Raw genomic sequence first — 18841 nt, 5'->3', positions numbered from 1 at the left:
ATCCTTTGATAAAATAATGTCATTATTAGAGTATTTGAGATGGTTTATAAAAGCATTAAGCCTTTAAAAGCTACATCTTCAGACTATATTGTTTTATTTTATGTGATTCTGTTTTCCCAAGAGAACCTGTTGTGGCATTCAAGAGAAAATACACTTTCAGACAATAGGAAATTTTTTTTCTGTGAAACTGACTTAAAAGACCCCTTTAAACCTCATCTAGAGGCTTAAAGATTTCCTCCATGTGACAGAAGCATATGCTTGTAAACAAAAACATCTGCTAACTTTTATACCAGCAAATGCAAACCACTAATAAATCATGTCTGATAAAAAACGCATGCAGAAAACCTTAACAAACCTTTGTCTAGGAATCCACTTGTTCTAGTTTGCTAGCTGCCGGAATGCAATATACCAGATATGGAACAGCTTTTAAAAAGTGGAATTTAATAAGTTGCTACTTTATAGTTCTAAGACTGTGAAATTATCCAAATTAAAATAAGTCCATAGAAATGTCCAATCCAAGGCATCCAGGGAAAGATGCCTTGGTTCAAGGAGGCTGACAACGTTCAGTGCTTCTCTCTCAGCTGGAAGGGCACATGGCAAACATGGCAGCATCTGCTAGCTTTCTCTTAGACCTCTTGCTTCATGAAGCTCTCCAGGAGGCATTTTACTTCTTCATCTCCAAAGGTCACTGGCTGGTGGACTCTGTGGTTCTCTTGTCCTTCTGTTGTAGCTCTGCAGCTCTCTCCTCGTTCTCAGAAAGAAACTCTCTCCGAAATGTCTCCTCTTTTATAGTATTCCAGTAAACTAATTAAGACCGACGTAGACTGGATGGAAACACATCTCCATCTAATCAAGTTTATTCCCCACAATTGATTGAGTCATATCTCCAAGGAGAAAACCTAATCAAGTTTCCAATCTATAGTACTGAATAGGGATTAGAAGGAACCATTACTCTCACAAGATTGATTAGGATTAAAACATGGCTTTTCTAAGGTACATAAATACTTTCAAACCAGCACACCATTCTTAACAAGATACTCAGCAAATTACCTGATGGAATGAAATCTACATTTCTTTTAGAAGTTATTAAATATAGAAATGAGAGTATAGAAATAGCTGATACACAAGACTCATTGTCATAAAATCCAATTGTTACAGTTGACAATGTTGAACATTTCCAAGATTATGGGTGCATATGGTGCTCACAAAGTTTTCTTGTTGCTTTTGAGAATTTATAATGGTAACAAAAGCCATGTCAAGGAATTCACACATTTCTGGGACCAACATCCATCAGTTAATCAGCTGGTCACCCTCTGTGACATTTACGGTAATGATTTGAATGTTTTGGGGGATGTTGTTCACAGACAGAATATCAAGTATCATCAAAAGCAAAAGAAGTAGAAACTAAAATTTATCCAGCCAATAGGAAATTAGAGTCAGCAACCAGCATTTATCAAACCCATTCTCATCTGTGTTATTTCATTTATTTCAAGGCTTAGGGTGAGTGACCAAGAATTGTATCCACTCTCAGCCTGGTCTGACATTTTCCATCAGAGCTGCTGACATAGCCTGCATTTCCAATGATGTGTTTTGATTGATCTTGAAAAGCAGCATCAGGTTTTAAAAGTCCCTTTGCCTCCTAGTTATCTTTTTGGCTCCTGTTTTATTGGATTTTAGCTCTGATCTCTGTTCTAATGAGAATACAAAAATGAGAATGTGGTAATGACAGGGTAATAGGTACTACAAAAAAATGTGAATTGGAGGATTTATTTAAAAATATATATCTGGTTTCTCCCTTGATTAAATTCCAACTTATGAAAATGCAATTCAGCCAACATGCCTTCTCATCTGCCATCATTGGCACTGCTCATTCTGGGATTCAGACCCAGATCCAGGGCAGAGGGAGATGAACACACAAGAAAGTTCAGCTCTACACAATATTATACTGGGCTTCTTGGTTGCTGGGAATAGAAAGCTGACTTAAACCAGACAAGGTATTAATGAGAACTGGAGGGGAATTTTAGAAGGAGAATTGGAGTGAAGTTATTCCAAAGCTAGGGTACCAGGATGAATATTATTATGAGTATAGGGTGCTAATTTAGCACAGACTAGACCCAGCAGGAGACTAGTGAGCCAGGTGGTTCACAAATCTGTATGTCCAACTCCCTAAACCCTAAACACACACAGACATGCACACACAAACTTGCAGGCATTCATACATATACACACTTATATGCACACCCACACACACACATGCATACACACAAACACACAGACGAGTGCAAATGCACACACTTAAAGACACACAGACACAATTGTACACACCTGCACGTCACAGACATGCGCACCAAGAGAGAAGACCCACTCATACACACACACACACACACACACACACACACACACACAGACAAACCCAGGATCTCTCATAACTTTCCCTGTGAGGTTCAGAAAGAAATGTAAGCATGGCAGACAGTCATCATTTATAGGAGACTTTCAACTTTAACGCTTAGCTCAGCCTTTGTGAGCAATGGTTTCCCATTGAGGAACACTTGCCAGGGCATGGCAGCCAAAGTCATAGAATCAAGCAGAACAATGATCTTCTCTCTCTTTTCTCAAAGCCTCTTTTGGATTTCTGCTTTTTATCCCTGCAATGACAAGAAAAGCAAATAGTCAGAGGGTAATAAGCCCCAAAGAACCCGTCCCAAAATCTAGAACAAAGCCGGCCTGCAACCCACACTAGGACATGGCAGCTCCAGTTTGGGAGCAACACTGCCTGTTACCATGCCCTCAGGACTGTGTAACCTAGGCCCTGCCCACCTTTCCAGCCTCATCCAGGTTCGCATAGCCTATCTTTTGAAGGTCAGAACATGCTGAGTTGACAAGTATTTGGGGGTCTTTCCCAGGTTGTACCCCCTGCCTACAAGACCTTCACTCTACACTTGGCCTTTCTCATTCTTTCTTAGCTTTATTTCTTACATCAAGGTCATCTCCTCAGGATAGTATCCCAGACATTTTAAATATTTTGTTGTGTCATCTGGATCTCTCTAGAATGGTTGTTTTTATTTGTTTGTTTGTTTTGTTTTGTTTTGTTTTGCAGAAAGTTGTCCCAATTAGCTTCTGGGTCATCAGTTCTGCTTATCTGCCACAGGCAGTGCTTCTCATCTCAATTCAGTTGGCAAACCCTTTGCTCTGCTGCTTGGGACTCTCCCATGCATGTGTAGCTGAAGGGTGAACCCTGGGCTTTTGTGGGCTCCTACACAGAATTCAGGGATCTTCCTCTCCAGGATCCCCCATGCCCTCTGGCCTGAAGTAACTTATTTTCTGAGCAAAAAGAAAAAAAAGGTTCCTATTAGATTCTTGGCCTCTCCACCACCATGTATTTAGACAGCAGGGGCCTGCTCTTCAGTTAAAGCTGTGAAGGAAAAGAGAAAAATGGAGAAAATTCACCCATGGGTTGTTTCTCCCAGTGCTGATTCCCTTCCACAGCTCACCTGCTTCAGTTAATTTTTCTGAGATCTCATGTAGGTATATCTGATTTTGCCCAGCAGTCTGTCTGAGTCAACAGGAGAGAGAGGCTAGAATGGGCTCACTCCAGTGTGGTTGGAACCAACAGCCCTGAGAGCATTCATAGAGGATTCTTGTCCATCCAGAAGTCCTGCCCTGCAATGGAGACTTCTGTCTCAGCAGTGACTTGGGAAGCTCTGAAGAATCAGTGAAGGACCTCAAGTCTTCTGCAGAGAAGTGAAGGCTGGGTGCATATTATGACCTAGATGACAACTGTCCTTCCCCATGGCCACCTGTTTTTCCTCCAATGAAAGCCCAGAAAGACTTTGCAGATGTGCAGGTACTACTTTGTACCTTTACATGACCTTCACAAAATATTCAAGACAATAGAGATTATACTCAAAAGTTAGTGGGGGGGATGGAAGAGACAAATTACAGTACATTCTCCTCAGATAAAAAGAGCCCAAACATTTTCCCATCATTTCTGCTCAATCCCAGAGCTTCCCATGCCTGTGCTAACTCCACCTCCCTCTCTGTTAGCATCCCAGGTGCATTGACTGCTCTTGATGTCTTCTCATTTTTCTTCCAGAGACTTCACATCCCTTCCCCACCTCCTCCCTTATTAGAGTAGCTTCTTTGGTTCTTCTGAAGGCATAGTCCACCAGTTACCTGCTACCAGGGAATGCCAGGCTCAACACTCACCCCAGATGATATTTATAACCATTCCCCAACAAAGCTGGTCTCTGCACCAAAAGCAATTCTCAGGCCAAGAAAATAAACTTCTTTCCATGTCACCACAAGTTTCCCTAAATGAGTTTATAGTGGGTAGTGCTGCGGAGCATGCAGAGAGGTAAGTGGTTCTGCCAGTGTTATAGAGTGTAATAGAACCTTTAGAGAAGAAATGGAACCAATACTGAATTGTGAAAGAGGTGCCAGCTTTGGGAAGCAGAGGAAAGGAGGGCATTGCTGGTAGAGGAAGCACCAAGCACCTTTGCAGGTGAAAAAGCATAGAGGATGTTCAGGTAAAGTGAGGATCCTCCTGGTCTGAAGTACCTGATATATGAAGGAGACAGGGGAAGGAATGGGGGTAAGACCATCAGGGGCAGTAGGAAGTGTGGGCTCCATCAATCTAAAAGAGTAGCCACTGAAAGTTTCTACATTGGAAGCCACAGTGAACAGAGCAGGGTGGTGAAACGTGAAAGTGAGAGACCCTTTAGGCACCCACATCATGCTGGAGGAAGAGACTCAAGGACTGGGCTCTTCAAATCAATATTTATAAATTATAAGATGCAGTCAATTCTTACATTAAATGTGCTTCTGCATAACGTAAACCCCATTCTCATTACAAACCAGCTTAAATTTATCGTGGTTTCATTTGCTAGTGCTTGGCTCACGAGACTTGCTCAGAGTTAAATGGATATAACTTGTTAATGTCTTTAAAACCTCAAGACAATTCAAACCACACACATCTGTTGACTATTAAACATTGATGAGGTTGCTCTGAGCAAAGGATTTGCAGTACAAATAATTTTGAACTCAAATTCCCACTCTATGTTTTTCATCTTATTTCTAAATTGTAATTTTAACATTCATGTTCTTGGAAGAAGTATAGTTGATACTACAGTGTCCAACTTTCTTGCAAAAAGTTTCAAAGAGAAATCTCAAAGCATACTGTGTCTCTCTTTGAGGCATTGAATGGAAGGCTGGATGGAAAGCTCTCCCAAAGAGGTGCAGGAACTCACCCAAAATTATATTGGCAGAGAAAGGCATAGCCAAACACTTCAAATCAGGTCACTCTGTCTATACACAAATTCAGAACATATAAACAGCATCTATAAATCATTATAAAATACAAACAACACTATTAAAACTGGCCAAAAGTCTTGGAAAGGCACTTTACCAAAGTAAAAATACAGATGGCAAGTAAGCACATGGAAAGGAGCTCAATACCATTAGTCATCAGGGAAATACAGACTACAACCACAGTGAGATACCATATACACAGTAAAATAGCTAAAATTAAAAATATTGACAATAGCAAACTTTGACAAAAAATGGAACATCTTAAATTCTCATAGTTTAGTGGTAGGAAGACAAAACAGTACAATCCCTTTGGAAGGGTTTGTAAGGTTTTTAGAACACTGAACATGCAATTATCTTATAATTTAACATATTCAATCCTGGGTTATTATCCAAGAAAAATGATAAGAAATTCTACAATAAAACTTGTACGCAATTGTCCATAACACGTTTACACATAATCTTCAAAAATGGAAACAACCCAAATGTCCATCAAAGGGTCAATGGATAAACAAATTGCATTATATGCATAAAATGGGACATTATTTAGAAATAATAAAGGATAAACTATTGATTTATACAATAATGTGGATTGATCTCAAAAACATCTGACTAAGTGGAAGAAGCTAGACACAAAAGAGTACATATTGTATAATTGCATTTATATGAAGCTCAATTACACCAAAACTCATCTAGGTGTCAGAAATCAGATCAGCAGTTTCCTGCTGAGGAGATTATCTGTGAATGAATATTAGAGAACCTTCTGGAGTGTTAGAAATATTCTATATCTTGTTCGAGGTGATGGTTATTTTTCAAAATTCATTGAAATGTACTTTAAAGATACATGAATTATATTGTATGTAAGTTATACCTAATAATAAATCAGATAGATAGTAGATAGATGATAGATAGATAGATAGATAGATAGATAGATAGATAGATAGATAGATAGATAGAAAATAGATACATGAATAGATAGATGGGTTATAAGTAGGTAGATGATAGAGATGATGATAATGATGCTAGACAAAGATAGATAAATATACAGACTGATAGATATAGATGTTAGATATAGGTAGGTATGTAGGTAGAGAGAGAGAGAGAAAGGTAGCTATCAACAGATATAGATAGATGGGTTGTGGGATGTTACCAGCTACTACGAATGATGGAGTTCATCTTTCAGTCTTCTGTATTATACAGAATACCTGCTCCAAGTATCAGTGTCTGGAACTCGGTAGGAACATGTCCAGATAACAGCCTTGCTTTTGTGTGGAGAGTTTGGATGCTCTTCATGACTAAGGGAAACCTATCACCTTCCATGACGTAGCCCTTACTTATCTATCCAACACCTGGCAAGAAGACTGAGAACATGAGCTCCACCATCAAAGCCTTGGGCTGTACCTTATGGTAGCCTCATAACATCTATAGGACCTTGACCATGAGCTGTTGCAGTAAACTGCTGAGTCCTCCATTTGAATACCACGGGTGGGAAATAGGATCTCAAGTTCCCACCTTGATTGAAATATTCTTTCCTAACACAATTGCACCTCTTAATTTGTTTACCTGAATTTCACAGTCTTTAATTTATTGATCCATTAGCAACATCCAGCATCCTCCTCCTGGAAATTAACTCTTCTAGAGAGAGAAAGCAACTGTGGTGGAGCAGGTGGTTAATTTGCACTTCTTTTTAGAAATGAGTGCCCAGTAAGCAGAGAGCCAGATTCACAAACTAGTAAGACTCTAAGGCACTCATAGGCGGAGAAAGGGAATTTTCTTGGGAAGGCACTGAGTGACCCCTTGTAAATTTTTGCACGTAAAACTGCAAATCTTATATCTGGTTTTACAATGGACCCAAGTGTTCATTCTAAAGTGTTTCAAGTATTTGAGTTTTACCAATACTTGATATAATAACATGTCAAGTAAGGCATTGTTATGATTGATATCATTGGCCTCATCAGTGGGTGTGTTTAGGTGACACTGTCAGAAGGGCCTGTGGGTGATCAACATACCCCATCCTGTCTGTGTGTGATACCCACAGCAACAGAACCACACTCACAAAACACATTGCAGAGTTGGCTCACCAGGAACCCAGGCCTTTGGTAGTGAGGGCACTATGATGAACATATCCATAATATGAGATACCTCCTCACCATTACCCCACCCTGAACCCCAAGAAACCATAGCCAAACCAGTGACAGAAGTCTAGGCTTTGTGGTGGAAGCCCTTTCCTCAGTGGACAAGGACCCATCAGCACGGGCTGATCTCAAGTCACCTCTCAGCTTGGTCAATCCTTTGCCTGGGTCATCCCTCTTCCCTCTTTCTATTCCACCTCTCCAGCATGGGGCTGGTCTGGCCACACAGCTCTCTTCTCAAGCTATTCTTGGAATGTTCTCTCTTCATTGCTACCTCCAAATCTGTCAACTTGACCTCTCCTCTCACTTCTCATCTCAAACATTCTTGAAGACACTCCACCTCTTCGCCCTTTAATCTCTCCACTGTGCCTCTCCTGTTCTCCCACTCCAGTATCCTCTGGGACATCCTTTCTTCTCTGAACTGCGAAGCTTTACCCCTTTAACATGGGCTGGTTGTTCCATTTCTCCTCTGCTCCAGCATTCTCTGTCTTTGACACCCACTCTTCTTTGCCTCTTGTTCCTGCTAACCTCACTCCCACGTCAGCATCCACGGCTGTAGTGCCATCTTTTGCTTCCTGAAGCACTGTGACCTCTGCCCCTCAACATGTCACTCAAAATGACACTCTCCTCCTCTGAGCCTTAATTTGGGCTCTCAGAGCTGGATGTTTAGCTACCCAGTCCACTCCCTTAGTCCTGCATATCCACTAGACTCCAAGGTACCAGCTAGTTCTCTCCCCTGGCTGCTCCTGTGTAGCCCCCTTAAGTGCAAGGAACCTCTTAAAGAGTCAGGTGAGGCTGCTGAAGCCCAGTCCTTTCACATGCCACTCCATGCTTGCTCCCAGCCCTGCTGCTGGGGTGTCTGTGTGCACCATTTTAACTATGAGCCTTGCTCACTCTGGAGGTTTAATTCAATTTAACTTCCTGAATTTTTAACACTGCCCTTGCATAATGTATTTTATTATCCACCTTTTTTAAAGGACAAATCCTAGAAAGAAAGATGAGCTAAGAGGTACAAAGTAGAAGCCAAAGAGCTTAAACTCAGGATTATTAATTTTTCATCAAAACAAGACCTAGGGGGAATTGTCAGATACAGTTGTTCCTGTTATCGTGGTAATGCACACAGCATCTCTTCACACTTGCAAGTTTCTCTCCACCCCTCCCCTTGCCTCCCTTAATTGCTTAAGGGATGTGCTGTTTAATCATTTTTACACTGTTGGTTTGCATACTTCTAGGAAATTGCAGCTGAAATAATGAGATAAGCAAATGAAAGTCAGTGATTGGGACGAGGAAATTTCTCTCTAATTCTTTGAGTCAAGTGTAAGGGAGACTTATGTTAGCCTCTCCAAACTCAGAAACCATTAAATGGAATTTGAAATATATATTTTAGCAAGTAAATAAGAATTTATTAAGAGACTGGGAAATTTTTATTTTAATAAGAGAACAATGATTTAGGGCAAGGAACATTAAAATGTATTGCACAATCATCAAGAACCTGGCATTTTTCCAGGTGGTGGAGACAAATCATTAGCAAAGGAACAGCATCTGGCCTCAAGAAGTCTCTGCTTAGTGGGGAGCAGTCTCATCTATATTAATATTAATATTGATTCAATACTAGTAATGTGTCCCACTAGTAGAGGGGCTTTTAAGAAAGAATTTTGTAATAATCTTGACTGGCATCCAACTAGACTTACTCCCCAATAAAGTGTATTTCATTAAATAGCTCACAGCATATATGAAAATCACTTTTCAAGATTTTGAAACTATTTCCTTAAAAACTAGAAATATGAAAAAGTGTTGACTTCTAAAAGAATATGATAAGAGAAAACACTACTGATGTTCAATGTTTGCATGTGAAAAAAAATTATTCTTGTTAGGTAAAAAGAAATAAAGTAACTTGTGGTAGTGCTTAAACTATATCTTCTTAAGAAAATAAAATGGAGAATATAAGTGAGGAGGCCAATTTGAAAAAGATGAAGCTTAACAGTGCTCATATACTAAAAGATTACCCAATTTATATTCACTAGAAAAAGAATGGATGAGAAGTCTTGGTATTTTCATCCCCGACCTGGCATCCTCAGTGCATGTGTTCTGGGAGGCTGCCCTCCACACCCTCACTTATTGTATGATACAGTGACTGGTTCAAGGACAAGCATGTTCAGGGATCATCTGTGCCAAGAAGGCAGAACTCACACCCTTCTCTCTTGAAGCTCTCAGGAAAGAGAAATTCATTCAATGGAGCTTGCTAAAAGAACAGAAGTTACATCTGGAGATGCTGAAGGTATAGTGAACACTAAACGGAGAAACTGGTCCTAACACTGCTTCAGCACCAAGATCTGGCTGAGCAGGAAGTTGATATTGTAGCAAAGAAGGCATGCTCCTTGCTAACTGATAGCTCTAAGACCCAATTCAAGGTAGGGTTCACCAGGAGTCACCTTCTAAGGGGCTTCAATGAAGAGGAAAGAGAGAGAGAAATCCAATTCAGTAACTGGGTAAAAACCTAAAGAACAAAGTTTAAAATCACAAACATAGTTTCACAGTTTATTGTAAATTTAAACTCAAGGTTTTGTTATTTTGTTTTTGTTTTTATTTTTAAACTGGCTTTGTGTAAAGCAAAAACACTGTTTGAAAGACCAGAACTACCTGGAAAAATTATTTGCATATTGCAGGAACTTAAATCACTGATGATGGATTTTGGAAATGGGCACTGGGGCCCTATGTCAATTCCTTATGGGGCTTCCTGACCTTTTCAGAGAAGGGAGAATACCCATGGCAGGAGGGTCCACCTCCTAAAACAGTGTAGCTGGAAATAACTCTGTCTCCACTGTTAAGCATTCACCCCAAATGCATAAATCATGCTGGTCCTTGGCAGGAAGGTACCAGTGTTGAGTGAGAAGCCTATGACCCAGAAATCCCCAGACGGAGCCTGTCCTATCAGGAGAACTTGATGGTCCAAACTGCTGGTGCTGAACATAGCACGATATTCTAGTTTGCTAGCTGCTGGAATGCGATATTCAAGAACTGGAATGGCTTTTCAAAAGGGAAATTTAATAAGTTACAAGTTTATAGTTCTAAGGCCAAGAAAATGTCCCAATTAAAGCAAGTCTATAAAAATGTCCAAACTAAGGCACCAACAAAAGGTTACCTTCACTCAAGAAAGGCCAATAAAGTTCAGGGTTCTCAACTGGAAAGGAACATGGTGAACATGCTGACAAATGCTAGTTCTCTCCAGGTTTCTTGTTTCAAGAAGTGCCCCCAGGAGTGTTTTCCTTCTTCATCTCCAAAGGTCTCTGGCTGAGTGGGCTCTGGCCGTTCTCATGGCACTCTCATTGTTCTAAAAGGGCCTTTCTCCAAAATGCTTCCTCTTTTAAATTATTCCAGTAAACTAATCAAGACCCACCTGGAATAGATGGAGTCACCATGGAAGCCATCTAAGCAAAAGTTACCACCCACAATTCAGTTGGTCACATCTTCATGGGAACAATGAAAAAGCTCCTAGTCAGCAATATTGAATGACGGTTAGAGGACATGGCTTTTCTGGAGTCCACCATAGATTCAAACCAGCACACATGGCCAATACCTTATGGGGAGAAAGAAGCAGATTTGTGTTTGGCAAATTACTGAAGGGTGACTACTTGTGTCTGATGAAGAACTGGTCTACCTGGAAGGAGGATAATGAGGTCTCAAGAGAGACATCCAGGTGAAGATGAAAGAGAGGCAAGGAGGAATTTGACATGGCCCAAGATGATGCTATAATTACCCAAAGGGTTCAAAGAGATGTGCACCACTGGATGTGTGAAGGGATATGTTATTGGCCATCCAGTCTTACCTTCCAAGGCACCCAATTCTTAGAAATATCTGACAAAAATTGGCAAGAACACACTGAGTGGTGGCAGGCTCCAAGAGGGGATTGTGGAAGACATGGGGTATCTCTGAAGGAGAGAAGCTAATGGCCATCAGGCTACTCTGGCCTCTGAAGGTACAATCATCTCCTTGGTCGAGCTAGACCAGCAAGGAAAATTGACCCATTCCACCTTAAAACTCCTTGGTTTCTGTCACTGCAGCCACACCAGAAAGACTACAGTGAGCAGGTATATGATTACTCCACCTGTAACAGTGATTATTTCATGTCAGCAAAGGTGTTTTTACTTCTTTCCAAATACAGAAGCAAATCAATTTTTATTGTATGGGAAGATCTTGAACTTTGTTATTGAATTGGCAATCACTTAAAGAACAAATGATTGGAGTAATGAAAATGTTCTAAACTGTGGTGATGAATGCAGAACTCTGTGATGATACTGTGATCCACTAATTGTATACTTTGGAAGAGGTGTATGGTATATGAACATATATCAATAAAATTGCATTTTAAAAAGAGCAAATGATTATGAGACTTAGCTTGAAACGTATATCCTTTTATTTCAAGGAAAGTGAGAAATAATGAAAAATAAAGATTTGAAGTCTGCAACTCACTGCCTACAATATTGGAGTCTCCCTGAGTCTGAGTTTCCCTGCTACCTTGCAGTTGATTTGAAAGTCATGTGAATTTGGGAAGCTGATTGCAAACCATGTAAAAAATCTATACAAATAGCACTGGTATTATTACTTCTCATAAAATCTATAACAGCTATAATTTTTTAGAATTATGAGTTTTGTCTTTAAAAAATTTAAACATGCTAATAAAATATTCAAGAAATGTGTAAAAGCACAGAGAGCCAATGATTGTACTTCCCAATGATAGTGATAATTCCAACATCTGTCACTGCAACATGTATGCAGAAGGAAGGCTAAATAGACACAGTGTTACTAAAATAGAAATACTACATATATAGAGCTAGAAGGTAGATGATAAATAGAGATGGGTAGGTAAGTAGATAGGTAGGCAGGTAGAGAGGTAGGTAGGTAGGTAGGTAGATAGATAGATAGATAGATAGATAGATAGATAGATAGATAGATAGATAGAAAGTAAGACAGATAGATAGATAGATAGATAGATAGGTGATGGGTAGATAGGTATAGTAATTTAATTTTCTAAAGATGGAATCATTCTAATTACCATCATTTTAATTTTAAAAATTTATTGAATTTACTTGGAATTTGTGAAAAGACACTGGATGAAACAACTAAATGTTGAATCTCAGATAAATGTTTATTCACCAGAAGAAATAATTTAGATTCCTAAAAGTTCTCTAAAACATCTTTTAAAATACACAAAACATTAAGAGTTAAGAATAAATTCTAAACCAAATCTCTACAACCCAAATCTCCATACACAGAACTATATTTATATGGATTTGATATGCTTTACTAATCCTTTCATTCATTTCTGCATTCTTTGTTTTTATCCAACCTTTAGTTGGCTGGATTTCATCATCCAGTTTTTTCAGGAAATGTTAACGAGTGATTTCATCACTGAGAATTGCTCACTTGAGAATGTCTGAATGACATTAATAATTGCAAGAAAGATTTTTTGGGTATAAAAATTGGGAGAGCCTCACCTGCCATGGCAGAGACCTGGGTTCAATTCCCGGTGCCTGCCCATGAAAAAATAAAATGAGAGTAATGCTTTCCTTCTCTCATAATTTTCTAGACATTGTTCCACTGACCACCAACCTCACACCCTGAGCACAGCCCTAGCTCTTCTACCTCTTCTTCACTTAACCTTTGGGTTGACTTAATTGCTTAAAGGACTTTTTTTTTTTCCAGAACAGTAATACTTAGTTCTATATTTCTTGAGATTTTTTAAGAACCTCTACCATTGCCTTATGATAGGTTTCTGAACTGGGAGAAAGGAGAAGAAACCAAAATTCAATTAAAGGAATGCTCTTGTGAGGCTATACACAGGTGGGCTGATGCCTAATCAGGGGAAGGAGTATATCTTATATAGGATGGCTGGCAGGGGTAGGGAAAGGGAAGTGGTGGATTTTCATTGTCTAGCCTGGAAGAGAGAAATCGGCAGGCTAAGCAGGGGGTTATCAAGCTTGTAGCTGCAGGGACTATAACTGTAAGTTGAATAAGGGGCGCTATTGCAAGATTGTAGTTGCCAAGACTGTAACTGCCAGAGGACAGAGGTTTGATAAGGGGAGTTATTGCAGGAATGCAGCTGCCAGAAGGCATATGCAAGGACAATCATGGGACTGCCCCGCATAAGCAGGGGCAGAGGGGGGGTTTGGTTTTGTGAGGGGCCTCTTAGAAGTCATAGGGGGGGAGTTTCTTGGAATGTTTGCTAAGTGTTGGTTACTTTATGGGGCAGGGGAGGGATGTTAGTCTAACACCTTTATACTTAACGATTGCACTAGGTTTGACACTTTATGGTAACATTTTCAATTCCCCAAGAAAATTGCTCCATTTTCTTTCCACATTAAATATGGCTAAGAACTATGTGGTCAGCCTCTTACATATGATTCTTTCACTCTTATATATGAATTGCATTTTTATTCCTCAAAACCTGAGAAATTCTTTTCCAGTAAAGCTCAACAATTTTATAAAGATATGCCCACTCAATATTATGTCCACCTAATTATAAAATTTTCCTAGTAAATTCTTAGCTATGTATTTTGAATCTCTAAGTCCAGGTTTCTTTCTTTTAGGATTTTTTTCTACTGCATATTTGTATGTACTTTCTACTCATTGATTATGTTTGCTAATTAAGATTCACAAATTTTATTTACATTGGATCATCTATGTCTACCTATTAAATCTATCTTTTTTCTCATTTTAAAACATCTCTGTAAACCTCCTATAAATTCACAGTGATTATTTCAAGCTTTTCCTCTAGGGCAGTCTACTGAATTGTAGCTATGTATATTCTATTTCTAGTTTGCTTTTAGTTTTTGTATTAGTATTTGATTGATTGTATATGCTATATGATTTCCCTTTCCTCATGTCCTATTAGGCTTCAGTGGGTGCTGCTGTTGTCTCTGAGATTGTATTAAATGTCACTTTGCTAGTCAGGGTAGTATCAGTTCCCACGGCAGGATACGGCTTGAGTTTGTCATCTTTAATCTTTCCTCTACCTCTGCATGAAGCCCTGGAAAGGTCAAACCCTGGTGATGTTCATGCCTCTGCTTGAGCTTGAGATTCCACAGTGGTGGGTAAGAGCTTCCGCATTTGAGGGCTTCCTGGAACTTCTTTGTAGACTGTATATCTAACCCATGTCCGCTTCTCTCAAGATTTGGAAACATTCATGAGAATTGTTAAACCTTTGCTGACTCTTCTTTTCCTAGAATGGCCTTAAGAAGTTTGAGAACAGTTAAGAGCTGCACCAGCATATCTATGGCTTCCCTTGGATGCTATCCACGAATGTTATGCATGAATATATAACTCTCTTTATTTGACAATGAAAATTGTTTTTCTCATTTTTCTACTATTTATTAGTTTCAGCAAGAATAGGGGAGGGAGATTCTGAGATCTAGATTCATTATACCATCTTTACCAGGAAATATCTCTAATGTATTTTTTAATAAAGGAATAAATTTAATTTCATTGGAAATTCTCAAAATTCAAGAGCAGCAAGGTAGAAGTGGGAGTCAATCCTCCGAATCCTGCGGCACTTTCTCTTCCTTTCAGTGCTGACAGAGGAACAAAAAAATATAAGGGCAAACTGTGTTTGCAGAAGTAAATTAATAATATTATTAAAGAGAAAAGAAAAGATGCAACATTCCTACTGGAAGTTCTATAATGTGAAATGTCAAATAGCAATTGCAAGTGGAATCAAAGGACTGAAATATGATTGGGCATTGATTTGGGACATTAATGTGAAAACTGTTGTCAAGCCAGTCCTGAACCCACAATGTAAGATTGAGAACCAAAAGTAAATTATAGGAAAATACAGATAAAAACAAGTTTCTAAAGTGCATATTGTGTACTATCTTATGCTCACATACAATGTACTCCTACAGACCAATTTGACCTGAATCAGCCATGTTGAAAGTCTGCACTGTAACATTTAATAAATTCTAGTAACTAAATGATTTGAGCTAAAGGATCCCATAGCTACAGAATGTTACAAGGACGCTCTTGTCCCTCACCTGTTTCTTTCCTGGCACTCAGCATGCCCCTCCCTTACTCTATCTGATCTCACTTTTCTGATGTGACCCATTCTTAAAGTCCAGGTAAAAGACCATCTCCTCCATAAATCATTTCCAAATGCTACTATTGAGATGGCCACTCCCTCTCTGTGCCTCTAGAACACATACCTATACATCCAGAAAGTGAGATTTAGCTGAGCTGGGGGTTGGGAAAAGAAGGAGAGTACAGGAAAAGGATTTTGCTCGAAGGCAGAGGCTTGCTGATAATTTCAGGTGAGAGATCAGCTGGAAGGACAAAGAGTTGAGAAAAGAGATAAAACACAATGGCATTACCATGGCTAAGAGATTTAAAATGGAGTTGGGAAGATATTCAGGAAGCTACTCTCGTGCACATCTCAGCCAGATATCACAAACTGCAGAGGTTTGTGGAAATAAAAACAATGTTTCTGAAGACATCTGAACACCATCAACCAACTACAAAATAAGGAAATCAGTGAATTGTCTAACTTGAAGGACATTTGGAACACCCCAAATATCTACCCATCATAATTCTTTATAAGCAACTTATGACATCTTCTTTTTCTTTAAAAACCCTTGCTTGGGGGACTTCCTGGAAGATGGCGGCTTAGTAAGACGCGCGGATCTTAGTTTCTTCTCCAGGACACCTACTAGGGGAGTAGAAACGATACAGAAAGTGCCCAAAGCCACAACAGAGATAAAAAAGACAGCGTACCCCATCCTGGAACGGCTGGCTGGCTGAGAGAAGCAGCTCGGGTGAGATCGCCGAGGCGCGCGGGCCTTACCGGGCGGGGTGGCAAGCGGCCGGAGTTACTCCCTTCCCCCTTCCCGGGCCGGCTGGGAGAATTGGAGAGGTGGTCCCCTGAAACCAAGGCGACTGGCGCCCACACCACGCGCAGCCCCTGGACCAACTGAGAGAATTGGATCGGAAACCCCCAGGCCGCGGAGAACGGTGACCCCGTGACTCCCGGGGAACGTGCACTCTCTAGGGCAGGCCGCTGCCGCTGACGCCCTCCCGCCACGCTTGTTGCCCAGGGCCGACTAGGAAATTCGGACGGGCTCTTTCCCTGGCTGCGGCGACCAGCAACCCTCCCTGCGTTCGGACACCCTCCCTGCGTTCGGACCCCGGGCCGGCTCAAGCCGCTTCGGCTAGCGAACCCCCAGGACGGCGAGAGTTTTCCAAAGTTTAAGGTCCCACAGCACCTTTTACTGGTGGGACCCGCAGACAAACGTGTGCCACGAGTGCCACCTACTGGGCAGGATAAGAAAAACAGAACCCAGAGATTTCACAGAAAAATATTACAACCTTGCTGGGTCCAACACCAAGAGAAATCTGAATAAATGCCCAGACGCCAGCAGCAGAAGATAACTGTCCACGCTCAAAAGATTGAGAATATGGCTCAGTCAAAGGAACAAACCAATAGCTCAAATGAGACACAAGAGCTGAGACAACTAATCCTGAATATACGAACAGAAATGGAAAACCTCTTCAAAAATGAAATCGATAAATTGAGGGAGGACATGAAGAGGACATGGGCTGAACATAAAGAAGAAATAGAAAAACTGAAAAAACAAATCGCAGAACTTATGGAAGTGAAGGATAAAGTAGCAAACATAGAAAAAATAATGGATAGCTACAATGATAGATTTAAAGAGACAGAAGATAGAATTAGTGATTTGGAGGATGGAACATCTGAATTCCAAAAAGAAACAGAAACTATAGGGAAAAGAATGGAAAAATTTGAACAGGGTATCAGGGAACTCAAGGACAATATGAACCGCACAAATATACATGCTGTGGGTGTCCCAGAAGGAGAAGAGAAGGGAAAAGGAGGAGAAAAACTAATGGAAGAAATTATCACTGAAAATTTCCCAACTCTTATGAAAGACCTAAAATTACAGATCCAAGAAGTGCAGCGCACCCCAAAGAGATTAGACCCAAATAGGCGTTCTCCAAGACACTTACTAGTTAGAATGTCAGAGGTCAAAGAGAAAGAGAAGATCTTGAAAGCAGCAAGAGAAAAACAATCCATTACATACAAGGGAAACCCAATAAGACTTTGTGTAGATTTCTCAGCAGAAACCATGGAAGCTAGAAGACAGTGGGATGATATATTTAAAATACTAAAAGAGAAAAACTGCCAACCAAGACTCCTATATCCAGCAAAATTATCCTTCAAAAATGAGGGAGAAATTAAAACATTCTCAGACAAAAAGTCACTGAAAGAATTTGTGACCAAGAGACCAGCTCTGCAAGAAATACTAAAGGGAGCACTAGAGTCAGATACAAAAAGACAGAAGAGAGAGATATGGAAAAGAGTGTAGAAAGAAGGAAAATCAGATATGATATATATAATACAAAAGGCAAAATGTTAGAGGAAAATATTATCCAAACAGTAATAACACTAAATGTCAATGGACTGAATTCCCCAATCAAAAGACATAGATTGGCAGAATGGATTAAAAAACAGGATCCTTCGATATGCTGTCTACAGGAAACACATCTTAGACCCAAAGATAAACATAGGTTGAAAGTGAAAGGTTGGGAAAAGATATTTCATGCAAATAACAACCAGAAAAGAGCAGGAGTGGCTATACTAATATCCAACAAATTAGACTTCAAATGTAAAACAGTTAAAAGAGACAAAGAAGGACACTATATACTAATAAAAGGAACAATTAAACAAGAAGACATAACAATCATAAATATTTACGCACCGAATCAGAATGCCCCAAAATACGTGAGGAATATACTGCAAACACTGAAAAGGGAAATAGACTCATATACCATAATAGTTGGAGACTTCAACTCACCACTCTCATCAAGGGACAGAACATCTAGACAGAGGATCAACAAAGAAATAGAGAATCTGAATATTACTATAAATGAACTAGACTTAATAGACATTTATAGGACATTACATCCCACAACAGCAGGATACACCTTTTTCTCAAGTGCTCATGGATCATTCTCAAAGATAGACCATATGCTGGGTCACAAAGCAAGTCTCAACAAATTTAAAAAGATTGAAATCTTACACAACACTTTCTCGGACCATAAAGGAATGATGTTGGAAATCAATAATAGGCAGAGTGCCAGAAAATTCACAAATACGTGGAGGCTCAACAACACACTCCTAAACAACGACTGGGTCAAAGAAGAAATTGCAAGAGAAATTAGCAAATACCTCGAGGCAAATGAAAATGAAAACACAACATATCAAAACTTATGGGACGCAGCAAAGGCAGTGCTAAGAGGGAAATTTATTGCCCTAAATGCCTATATCAGAAAAGAAGAAAAGGCAAAAATTCAGGAATTAACTATCCATTTGGAAGAACTGGAGAAAGAACAGCAAGCTA

At 39.8% G+C, this 18841-nt stretch overlaps 1 long non-coding RNA gene across 2 annotated transcripts in view; it reads right to left on the bottom strand.

Moving 5' to 3' along the window:
* Window positions 1–2392: 2392 nt before the first annotated feature.
* The window catches only part of LOC143684770 (uncharacterized), a 114008-nt gene continuing 97559 nt past the window's right edge, over window positions 2393–18841 (bottom strand). For both annotated transcript variants that reach the window (XR_013176161.1, XR_013176157.1), the window contains one exon: window positions 2393–2645. This is a non-coding gene — a long non-coding RNA (uncharacterized LOC143684770). The remainder of the gene's footprint in view (window positions 2646–18841) is intronic.

Source organism: Tamandua tetradactyla, chromosome 1 (assembly GCF_023851605.1).
Source record: "Tamandua tetradactyla isolate mTamTet1 chromosome 1, mTamTet1.pri, whole genome shotgun sequence".
Taxonomy (NCBI): Eukaryota; Metazoa; Chordata; class Mammalia; order Pilosa; family Myrmecophagidae; genus Tamandua; species Tamandua tetradactyla.
Note: the sequence above shows the minus strand (reverse complement) of the source record. Positions and strands in the feature narration are given on the sequence as shown.